Source organism: Macrobrachium nipponense, chromosome 23 (genome assembly GCF_015104395.2).
Source record: "Macrobrachium nipponense isolate FS-2020 chromosome 23, ASM1510439v2, whole genome shotgun sequence".
Lineage (NCBI taxonomy): Eukaryota > Metazoa > Arthropoda > Malacostraca > Decapoda > Palaemonidae > Macrobrachium > Macrobrachium nipponense.
In genome coordinates this window covers 37,981,429-37,993,928 of record NC_061090.1, presented here as the reverse complement: position 1 = coordinate 37,993,928, position 12,500 = coordinate 37,981,429, and positions in this window count along the sequence as shown.

Below are 12,500 nucleotides of genomic sequence, written 5' to 3'. Positions count from 1 at the left end.
GGTAAGGGTGTGGTCACCGAAAGTCTGTTGGGCAGGAAACCTAATCTCCAGGTCAGCAGGGTCAATCTTAGCTTCTTTTAATATCAAAGCTCGGCTTATTGGATCTTCTGAGGTAAAACCTTTGTTTCCTTCAATTACTTGATCTCTCTGATAAGCCGGCATCCATCTACTACCCTCCTGTGACTAATTTTGTTTGCTTTTGTATATAAGCCTAAACTGTTTTTTGAAATCCATCCTATGGTCATTTTCCCAACAATGTCTAAGCTATAGCACTCCCCTGAGGAGTTATTAAGCGGTACTGCCCTTCTATTTGATTCTTGGACTCTAGTCCCGTTATTCCCCTACCTGACTCCCCCACATATCTGTCTCCACAATTATTGCAATTGATTATATATACCCCCCGCTACATCATCTGTATTACTGTCTTCTCCTTCCAATTTATTTTTACATACTTTGTTTTTTAAAGTATTATCAAATGTATATACAAAATTTATATTGACTTTCTTTCATTTTTGAAGTGATTTGTTTCATTTTAGGCATAAAAGGAGGGCAACTATTTTCTTGTTTTCTTTTATTCCATGTACTCTCTACATTCGCTCTGTAAAATATTTTTCTAGCTTGTTGAGTGCCCTTTTTCTGAACCATTCCGGGTATGCTAATGCATCGAAGCTTTTATCGATGTAATTTATTTCTTGCTCTATCTTGCAAGGGTCACACGTTCTCATTGCCCTAAGAAATAAACCTGTTAGAACCCCTATTTTTATATCATGACTATGAAAAGAGAAGAAATGAATATATGAGTTTGTATGTGTGGGCTTTCTATATGTGCTGAATTCATATCCTGTTCTTTTCTTTCTATGAGTATGTCTAAAAAAGGGCAGTTTATTATTGTTACTTTTCTCTAAAGTGAACTGGATATTGTTATCAAACTTATTGAGCTCATCTAGAAAAGTTTCTATTTTATTTCCATCCCCTTGCAGAATAGCATACCCGGAATGGTTCAGAAAAAGGGCACTCAACAAAGCTAGAAAAATATTTTACAGAGCGAATGTAGAGAGTACATGGAATAAAGAAAACAAGAAAATAGTTGCCCTCCCTTTTATGCCTAAAATGAAACAAATCACTTCAAAAATGAAAGAAAGTCTATAAATTTGTATATACATTTGATAATACTTTAAAAAACAAAGTATGTAAAAATAAATTGGAAGGAGAAGACAGTAATACAGATGATGTAGCGGGGGTATATATAATCAATTGCAATAATTGTGGAGACAGATATGTGGGGAGTCAGGTAGGGGAATAAGGACTAGAGTCCAAGAACATAGAAGGGCAGTACAGCTTAACTCTCAGGGGAGTGCTATAGCTAGACATTGTTGGGAAAATGACCATAGGATGGATTTCAAAAACAGTAGGCTTATATACAAAAGCAACAAAATTAGTCACAGGAGGGTAGTAGAAGGTGCGCTTATCAGAGAGATCAAAGTAATTGAAGGAAACAAAGGTTTTACCTCAGAAGATCCCATAAGCCGAGCTTTGATATTAAAAGAAGCTAAGATTGACCCTGCTGACCTGGAGATTAGGTTTCCTGCCCAACAGACTTTCGGTGACCACACCCTTACCACAAGGGTGAATTCCATTGACCATCAGCTCAGGATATCAGAGCGACAAGAGGGGAGGGGATTGGCAAACTCCTCAAGAAAACCATGAACAGCCATCGCATAAATGACAGCACAACGAGAAGAAGTTTCCAGAAGACTGCTGGGCCTTGACCCAGGTAACATCCCAAACATCTCTTGAGAATGGGCCACAGAAGGGCCTGAAAGTACTCGAGTGTGGAGTAAAACTTAATGTAAATACTTAGAAGTAAACAAGTTACAAATTGAATTTGTGGGTTTCTTTTTCAATCTTCAGAAGAAAACTGAAAGAAGTTTTTGTTTGGTTCATTATTATTATTATTATTATTATTATTATTATTATTATTATTATTATTATTAAATAATATTATTATTCAGAGGACGAAAACCTATGCATATGAAACAAGTCCACTTAAAGGGCCACTGACTTAAACTTCAAGCTTCAAAGAATATGGTGCTCATTAGGAAGAAGTAAGACGAGGTAGATGGAAATACAGAAAGAAGAGATACCACTTATTGAAAAAGAAAATAATCAATTAACACATAGATAAAAATTTATTAAAACGCAAGGACAATTGCATTAGGGTAGTGATATATTGCACCTTCTTGAACTTCTGCAGCTAAATGGGAATATGAACATGAAAATAATCTCCCATATTATTCTGTCATTTTCTGACTTTCTGATAAATGAAATGTTTAGTTTTGGTACCTGATATTCCAAAGAGACCTTTATTGAAGAATATGAAGAATATGAAGAACAGTAGTTATAGTAAAGCATTGAGAATTACACTTAAAAATAAAAAGAGGCTGTGAGTTACACAAGACAAGGAATTAACTAGTGCACCTAATTTTCTGGTGAAAGTATAACCCCATTTCATTATTTCCTGAAACCATTATTCTCAGAAGATGAAGAGAATAAAGTAAAAAATTTAAATTCAACTCATAGGATAAAGCTATTCGACGACAAAAATGCATCCTATACCTGTGGGAGTTAAATCATTTACGAGAATGCAGTTGAAAGGGCTTTTTTTTCCTGATCATATTTAATCCCTCAAAGAGATGCTGCTTTGGAGATTAGCTTTGTTCAGCGTATGTGCTTTTCCATTGTTCAATGAAGTTCAAAGTGAATTGCTCTTCAACGTACGCGAGATATTTTACTTTCAGTTCGGACAACTTGATCCCTGGATGAATAAATGGAGATTACATTCAGGAAATTTCATTGGCTTTTGTCTCTTTATAGTTTTCTGAAAAGAAAACTATTGTGCCGATGTGTCTGTCAGTCCGCACTTTTTCACTCTGTAGTTTTCTTTTTTCTGTCCGCCCTTAAATCTTTAAAACCTGTTGAGGCTGAAGGGCTGCAATTTGGTATATTTGATGATTGGAGGGTGGATGATCAACATACCAATCTGCAGCCCTCTACCCTCAGTACGTTTTAAGATCTGAGGGGGGCGGAAATAATCGTATTTATGTTAAAAATCTACTGGATATTCTATATCTAACTTATGCTATTGACCTCTCTCTCTCTCTCTCTCTCTCTCTCTCTCTCTCTCTCTCTCTCTCTCTCTCTCTCTCTCTCTCTCTCTCTTTGAAAAATTGGGTGGGAAAAGAATCGTATTTATTTCTAAAATCTACTGAATATTCTATGATATAACTTCAAAGGCCGTTGACTCTCTCTCTCTCTCTCTCTCTCTCTCTCTCTCTCTCTCTCTCTCTCTCTCAGTCATCTGTCACCTGCCTCGTACAATATAGGTCACATACCAATCATAGTTAAAAAGGTTTGATAAACGAACGTCCTCTACTGTTAATGAGTATTTATAAGCTTGTCTATTATCATTAATAACGGTCTATCCACAGCATTTACCGCCGTTAATAAGGATGTATAGAAATACGTCTATAATCATTAATGTCGATCTAAAACAAAAATATCAATTGTCACAATTAACACAAATATTTAGTTGGAATGGATTGAACAACAGATAATCCCTCACAGTCTATTTCTCTCTCTCTCTCTCTCTCTCTCTCTCTCTCTCTCTCTCTCTGTTTATTTCTCTTCTTCTTTCCATTAGCTGTCCCAAGCGTTATGAAAAATTTCTATTAACTCTGGATGTTATTCTCTCTCTCTCTCTCTCTCTCTCTCTCTCTCTCTCTCTCTCTCTTCTGAAACCGAAACCAAACTTGCCTTTCAAAGCGCTCCCCCAAAACTGACCACTTAACACGCCTGATTCTCACTGAAGCATCCAAATCCATTACTATTCCGTCGCTCGCTTGGCAACTATTGTCCCTGACTAGTCCCGAAACCTCATGCGAATCCGGACAATAACACTCACCTGGATGTGTGTGTGTGTGTGTGTGTGTGTGTGTGAGAGAGAGAGAGAGAGAGAGAGAGAGAGCTTTCGGCCATCAAGGAAATTATCTGGTTTCGTTAGTAGCTCCTGCGTTTCCCAGGCGTTTTCTCTCTCTTTAAGAGTTTTTATATGTTGTGTCATGAAGGTAGGTTTCTGCTGAACGTTAATTACGCACCAAAGCGTCCTCTGAGATATACATCGGAATTTGACCTCTCTGTAATATATGATTACAGTAATTATTAATACTCAAAATATTTATTTAAAAATGCAAAATAAATTACGGATATAGTTGATGGAAACAGTTCTTTTTAAATCCCTGTGTAATTCCCCCAACAGTTGAGTTACTTTCAGGTACATGAACCGCCGTTTTGGTCAAGAGAGGCTCATCAGTTACTTGAGAAAAAGTCTAAATCTGTTTTTCCTTAGCTGAGAGAGAGAGGAGAGAGAGAGAGAGAGAGAGAGAGAGAGAGAGAGAGAGAGAGAGAAAGACTAATATATATATATATATATATAATATATATATATATATATATATATATAATATATATATAGATATATATATATATATATATATATATATATATATATATATACGTAATATTTATATATTATTATTATTATTATTATTATTATTATTATTATTATTATTGATGATAATATAAGAATACTTTCTAGAGTGTAAATCTCATAATGATTTTAAAAATACACTAAAAGTCCTTATGTTATACCAGAAGTGATGTCCACATAAAATGTATGAATGTGATACTATTGCATATATATACACACACACTCACACGCACACACACACACACACACACACACACACACACACACATATATATATATATATAATATATATATATATATATATATATATATATATATATATATATATATATCTATAATATATATAAACTAATGTGCTTATGACACTGCATGCGATTATGCGATTACGTAATCGTGTGATTATGCTATTGCACCAACTACTAATCACGTCAACGACATTAGGGCAATCACAAATGGCCATAAAACTCCGAAACTCTGAAACTTCGCTGTAATATCCACACACGCTTTCCATGTCAGAATATCTAAACTTTTCAGTTCAGGTCGAAGGACCAAGAGCTACTACTAATACTCTCTTGCAAAATGAAGCAGAGTCGAAATGGAATGAATGATTAATTATTCAGCTAACGCCACTCGCATGATAATTAGCTGGGCATTCTGACCTATTTTTAAATAACTGATTTCACAAGGGACTGAGAGAGAATGTTTGATAAAAGCCAGATTACATTTCTGGGAAGGATGGAAGCTCGAGCTGGGAAGGTGGACCTTTATTCTAATTAAATGAATTGTGTAAGGAAATGCAATCGAGTATAATGAATGAACTTCATAGTGGGGTTGATAGTGGAGTTTTTGTTTTCTGAAAAGAAAACTATTGAATTGGCTTTGTCTGTTCGCCCTCAGATCTTAAAAACTACTGAGGTTAGAGGGTTGCAAATTATATTTTGTGAAAGTATAAAGACTATTTCTTAAAATCAAAGCTTTCTAGTAGAGTGAAAAGAAACTAAAAAGACCCAAATTGTATTTTGTGAAAGTATCAAAATTCACTTAAAACCAAAAACTTTGCAGTCGAGTGAAAAGAGACGAAAAATTGCCAAATTATATTTTGTGAAAGTATCAGAATTTTTCTTAAGACCAAAAGCTTTGCAGTCGAGTGAAAAGAAACGAGAAATACCCAAATCATATTTTGTGAAAGTATCAGAATTTTTATTAAAACCAAAGCTTTGTAGTCGAGTAGAAATAAACACGCTTTTGCCAAATTATATTTTGTGACAGTATCAGAATTTTTCTTAAAACCAAAACTTTCCAGTCGAGCGAAAGAAACACGAAATATCCAAATTATATTTTTTGAAAGTATAAGTATTTTTCTTAAAACCAAAAATTTGTAGTCGAGCAAAAGAAACACGAAATAGCCAAATTGTACTTCGACTATGAATGAGTACGTTTCTCAAAAGGCTTTTGCCAAATGCTCGTAGAAAGGCCTTATACTCCTGTATCAAAACGCATAGAAATATTCGTACTTCATTGCGTCCTGAACTCTCCGTAAAAACACCGGTGGAAGTTCGGAGAGGGAAAAGATTCAGGGCCCGGACCAAAATACCATTGAAGAACTAAAACTTTGGGAACTCAATTTAGGAATCCAATTAACCCATGTTGTGGAATTTGACAAGGCGCGTTCCTGTGTGCCGCCTGTTGCTATTCCAGTTTACGTTCCTAGTGACGCGAAGTGTTTTTAGTACAAAAAGTGCATCGAGTTTTCTGTACATCGTATAATGAAGGCTAGCGAAAATAGATCTATATTTCGGTGGTCTCGGTATCATGCTGTAAGAGCCGTGGTCCATGAATAACCACGGGCCAATGTTGACCTGCCTTATATAGTTGCCAGACGCACGATTATGAATAACTTGAGCCTTATATAAAATAAAAACTACTATAGGGAGAGGGATGCAATTTGGAATGTTTGAGATTGGAGGGTAGTTGATCAACATATCAATTTGCAGCCCTCTAGCCTCAATAGTGTTTTAAGGTCTGAGGGCGGACACAGGACCTCATTTAAACCGGATGGTGTCTAACGGAGATATCTATTCAGGAAAAGTTACAGGCTAGCAGTCCTCATCGTCTGGCACGTGTGTGTGTCTGTGTACGTCTATGTATGTATGTATGTGTGTGTCTGTCTGTCTCTACTCATTTACTACGTAACTACTTGTAATCTCACCAACTTACATTCATTTCCGGCGTCACGAAAGGACCGGAAAACCGACTTGCAACCATCAGCCTATTAACTTTGGGCTAATGACCTGTACTGTCAGTTTGTACAGATGGCAAAGCGGACTTCATCGTCACGGGAAATAGAGGATTTCAAATGTGAAAGACTCTACCACGAAATGAACGCGATGCTGAACATTGCTTTTATTTCTCGTCACAGCGTTTGTATCTTTGGCCATTTCTGGTCGTCAGGACCTAAAGGTTTTTGAAAAAAAAAAAAATACGCCAAATGGAGGAGAATTATATAGTAAAATAAAATCTGTTCTCCATTAGGTTGTCTGGGCCTAAAGGTTTCAAAGAATTAGAAAATACGAAATCAAAGAAATATCTTAAGTGCCTCAGTGGCGTGATCGGTATGGTCATGATCTGCCACCTCAGTGGCTGCGAGTTCGATTCTCGGCCATTCCACTGAGGTGTTAGAGACGTGCATTTCTGGTAATAGAAGTTCACTCTCGACGTGGTTCGGAAGTCACGTAAAGCCGTTGGTCCGTTGCTGAATAACCACTGGTTCCATGCAACGTAAATACACCATAGAAACAAACAGACAAACAAACAAAGAGATACCTTGGTTGATGTGATATTTTGCTCAATGAACTACCACAAAGAATTACTTCCCTTCCAGATTGTGCCTTAATGTAAAGCCACAGACACGCAAACATTTTTCTACAAACGCAGAACGTAAGTCACGCGTTTTAGTGTCCATATAACTTATTTTTTTTTTTTTTTTTTTTTTTTTTCTTTTTACGTCCTACGCCCTTCATGTCCACTCGTGTGAAAGGTTGCTACAAAATAACTACTTTTTCATCAGGTAATGGGTCTGAAGCAGAATGCTGCTATTATATCGAGTAATTGGAATGCTGATCATTACGAAGCATTTGCATAAGAACTAAATTAGGATTTTTTTTTTTTTGTGAGGGAAAATGTGAAAGTAGTCTGTGGGTAGAGTAAGTGAAGATTTACACAGATACCTTGTTTAATATTGTGAGTACTCAAGTTGGGAGTTTAAATAACAAAAGTAAAAAATACGCAGAAGATTCTTCTGCGCAATCGAGTTTTCTATACAGCCGCTACAGCGTAAAATCAAGGCGACCAAAAATAGATCTATCTTTCGTGGTTTTGGTATAATGCTGTATGGGACGCGGCCCACGAAACTTTAACCACCAGCACGATGGTAGTTTGACGTAAATCATTGCCAGGAGCACGATCATGGCTAACTTTAACCTTAAATGAAATAAATACTATTGATGTTAGAGGGCTGTAATTTGGTATGTTTGATAATTGGAGGGTGGATAATTGACGTACCAATCTTCAGCCATCTAGCCTTGGTAGTTTTTAAGATCTGAGGGCTGACAGAAAAGAGTGCAGACAGAAAAAGTGGCGAACAACTATATATATTATATATATATATATATATATATATATATATATATATATATATATATATATATATATATTGTCAGGCCGTAACGTAATTTTAAAGTAAAATCTCTTTGTTTTGCCTTTTTGCACTGATGGCTTTTATTTTTCTATTGTTTGCAATTTTGTAAAACTAAGTTAAGTTAGGTATTTTGCTATTTGTTTTACGTTAGTATACATTTTGGTTAAATGTACTGTTAATTTGCTTTGGTTGAAAAAAGCTTAAGTTTTGTGGCGCCATCTATTGAGTGCAGTTTGAAGTGCGGCCTTCCTCAGTGTTTTTGCTTCCTTGCCAAATTTGTAACTCTGTTTATTTTTCTTTATGGTGACTGGGAGTTTGGTAAGGAGAGGTGACTTGTGACTCTCCCAAAGTATTCTCCAGAGAGTTGTTCAAGGCCGTTGAGGACTCTGGAGCTGCTGATCTGTCTGCTGTTGTGGATTATACATATATAACGTCCTATTCTGAAGATTTCTCGCTTGTTCTCTTGAGAACAACATCTGCTGTCATTGAGCTGCTGCTTAATGTGAAAGGCAGTTATGTACGTGAAGCTACATGTAGGAGTACGACGTGCAACTGTGATTTAAGTGGCCTACTGTCTTAAATCTTGGCGTTGGCAGTTGTGTGTGGTTCTGGGCTCGAGAGCCTTTTTCGTCTTTCATGGATGTATCCACTGTATCAGCACTAGAGTGGCCTTGTTGGAGCAAGTAGGGTGTCTTCTCTCAGGTAAGAGGAATATCCCCTGTATCTTTGGCGAGCCGTAGACTAAAGTGTGTATATCCACCAACGGTTTTGAAGTGCAGTTCTTCTGATGGGAGTGACGTTCTGTGACTGCATTTTTTGAGCGATATATGGACTCGTCTGTATTAGTACTGGTCTGTGTCATATGACCAATCTGTGTGTATTTTTAGATACACCCTAAAGAGTGTGTAATTATATGGTCTAAAGTGTTTGATAGTATATTAAGGTTTAGATTGTTATGTCTTAGGTAGGATTATTGTTTCGTTTTTGTATGTCCTTCCACTTCTTTCCTTTCTATTTAGTAATAGGCGGTTAGCGTGGTGGGTAAATTTATTTGGTCCCTTATTAAGATTAAGATTTTGGTTTTCTTCTCTATGAGTAGGGTTTAGCTTTAGTTATAGGTGACTCTCGGAGTTATTTGATGGCCTTTTGTGTTTTGTCTATTTATTACTTTTTGTGAGCCATCAGTGTACGTATATTTATTGTGTAATAAATATTGTGAAATTTTTGCCTGTGTCTTTCTGATTTTCCTCGCTCATACTGATTTCTTTTTGTCACTGGATTTAATATTAAAATAAAAGAACCAGTTACGACTTCCTCCTAAAGGGAGTTCGTAACAAATTTGGCGACCGTGGCAGGATCCAGGACAAACTCAGTCGGTGGTGCGAGTGGTCAGACTGTGCTCTGGGTGAGATTTTTCAGTATTTATTTTTGTTGTGCCTCATCACCTTCCTTCTTTTCCTTTTCACTATGGATGATATAGAGTTTAACCCTGCTGAATATTTAGCTTCTGAGGATTGTGTTAGGTATTTGAGTGCTTTGACTAAAGAAAATTTGAAAGCTTGTGCTAGGTGGTTAGGCATTTCTTTAACAAATAGGGAATTGAAAAAGGATGTGTATAAGTTGGTAAAGAATAGGCTGTGTGAACTTAAACAAACTGCTGATGAATTAATTAGTGAAAGCATGAGTGAGTCTGATGTAGAAGGGGCTCCGGGATTGAGTCTTTTTCAGGATCTGCCCCACTGTGGAGTGATTTTTGAAGGGTACGGCAGTCTGCCTGATGGTAAAAGTCAGACTGAGCGAGTTCCTCGTACTGATAATGTTGGTCCAGCTGTTCCTACTCGTTCGGTCAAAGTGGAAAATGAGCCACTAGCAAAGGATTTCCAGAGCATGTTGGAGCTAAAGAAGTTAGAGTTCGAGGAGTTGGAGAGAATCAGAGCACATGAGAGAGCAATGCTTGGTATGGAGTTAGAGTTGGCCAAGCTCCAGCAAGGTAGGAAGTGTGTGAGTACCCCCATCCGTGAAGATACCGGGGAAAAGTTTAGTTTTGGGGATGCTCTAAAACTTGTACCTTGTTTTACTGAGGAGAACGTGCCTGAATTCTTTAAGGCCTTTGAAAGGGTTGCTTCCAGGTTGTCTTGGCCTAGGGAGGTCTGGACAGTGTTGATTCAATGTCGCTTGCTGGGCAAGGCTCAGAAGGTTTATAATGCCATAGAGGAGCAAGTATCTCGGGATTATGAGAAAGTGAAAGCTTTGATATTAAAAGCTTATGATTTGGTTCCCGAGGCCTACAGGCAGAGGTTTAGGAATTTTAACAAAACCCCGAACATGACTTTTGTGGAGTTTGCTCGTGTAAAGCAGGAGCATTTTGATGACTGGCTCAAGAGTCGCCAAGTAACTACTTTGGCGGCCTTGAAGGAATTGATATTGATTGAAGATTTTAAGAAATCGTGTGCTAAAGATTTAAGAGTGCATTTAGAAGACTTGAAAGTGACCTCTTTTCCCAGAATTGCTCAGTTGAGTGATGAATATATATTGACCCATAAAGTTGGTACTGAGAACTTCAGGGGTAATTTCCCTGTGGTCAAGGGTGACGGGGAGAGTAGAAAGAGAATGTTCTTTAACCAAAATAATTCTAATTTTCAGGCTAACTCTAAAGCAAATTCTAATTTTCAGGTCAAAAATCAACCAATAAGTAATCCCGGTGGTAATTTTGTGAATAGGAATTTTGCAAAAACTGATAATGCTCATCCTAGTCGTACTATAACTAGTAGTGTGGGAAGTAGTAGAACTTGTTACTGGTGTAACAAGGCAGGACATACCCAGGCTAGGTGTTTTGCTCGTCAGAATTATTTATACAGAGGCAGGCTACTTCTCCCTTGCTTGTGAATCAAGTTAAGGCTTCTCAACATTCTGTAGAGAATGAAGAAAATGGTAAAGGTAATAAAGAGAAAGATTCCCCCATATGACTGTCATTTAATAAGTATATTTGGCCAGGTAAGCTGAGATTTGAGGAGGAAGTAAATAAATCAAATTTTTGAGGGACACAGGTGCTGCTCGATCTTTATTGTTGAGAAGTAGGTTACTCTTGATGTGAAGATCGCTAACTATTGATTATTTTAAGTGGTTTTCCTGACACTGTTGTGTCTGCTTCTGTGGTTGAAGAGAGATTGACATATTGGGTGTTGTAAAGAATATTAATCTGGCCATTGTTGATAAACTACCTATTCCTGGGATAGATGGTATCCTAGGAAATGACTTAGTAATGTGGAGGGACAAGAATTGTTCCCCATTTTACCGTAAATAAATTACCAATTGCTGTAACTACTCGCTCCCAGAGAAAAGAGCGTAACCTCTTGATGGACAGAGAGGATTTACATTTAGATCCTGTACAAGTAGATGTAGCAGTAGGAAGGCTCGAGTCTGTAGGAAGTAGTGATAGTAGTAAGGTAGTTAGAGCATGGAATAGGGCTGATTTTATAAGAGCTCAGCATGATGAATTTGATGTGGAAATAACTGAGGGGGATGATGTTTCTAAGCCATGTTTTTGTATCAGAGAGAGGATTATTGTATAGATTAAGTCGTTCTGCTCTTATGGAATCTTCTGAGTAACATAAGCAGATTTTAGTACCTAAACAATTCAGAGACGAATTGCTGCAGTTAGCTCATGAGGATTTCTTCTTTCTCGGGACACTTTGGGGTAACAAAAACTTTTAAGAGATTAACCAAGCTATGTTGGTGGCCTAATATGAGAAGGTGTATTAAGCTGTTTCTTGCGAACTTGTGAGACGTGCCAGGTCATGGGTAAACCCAATCAGGTATTGCGAAAGGCTCCGTTAAAACCCATCCCTGTAATTGGTGAACCATTTGCAGAGATTGTCATTGATGTTGTTGGTCCTTTACCTAGAACCCAATCTGGATATATGTATTTATTAACTGTGATGGATAGGGCTTCTCGTTCCCAGAGGCTTTCCCTCTTAGGAAAGTTACGTCAAAAGCTGTCTGGGAGAAGTTAGTAGAATATTTTTGTCGTTATGGGTTACCTTGTACCATTCAATCAGATCGCGGTACTAATTTTACTTCCAAGTACTTTCAGGACAGGTGGTGCTGAACTGGCCATTCAGCACATCACCAGTGTCCCATATCATCCCGAAAGTCAAGGGGTTGTGGAAAGATTCCACCAAACCATTAAAAAGTATAATTGGTAAGTACTGTTACGAAAGGGAGAGTAGTTTGGGATAAGGAACTACCTTATGCATT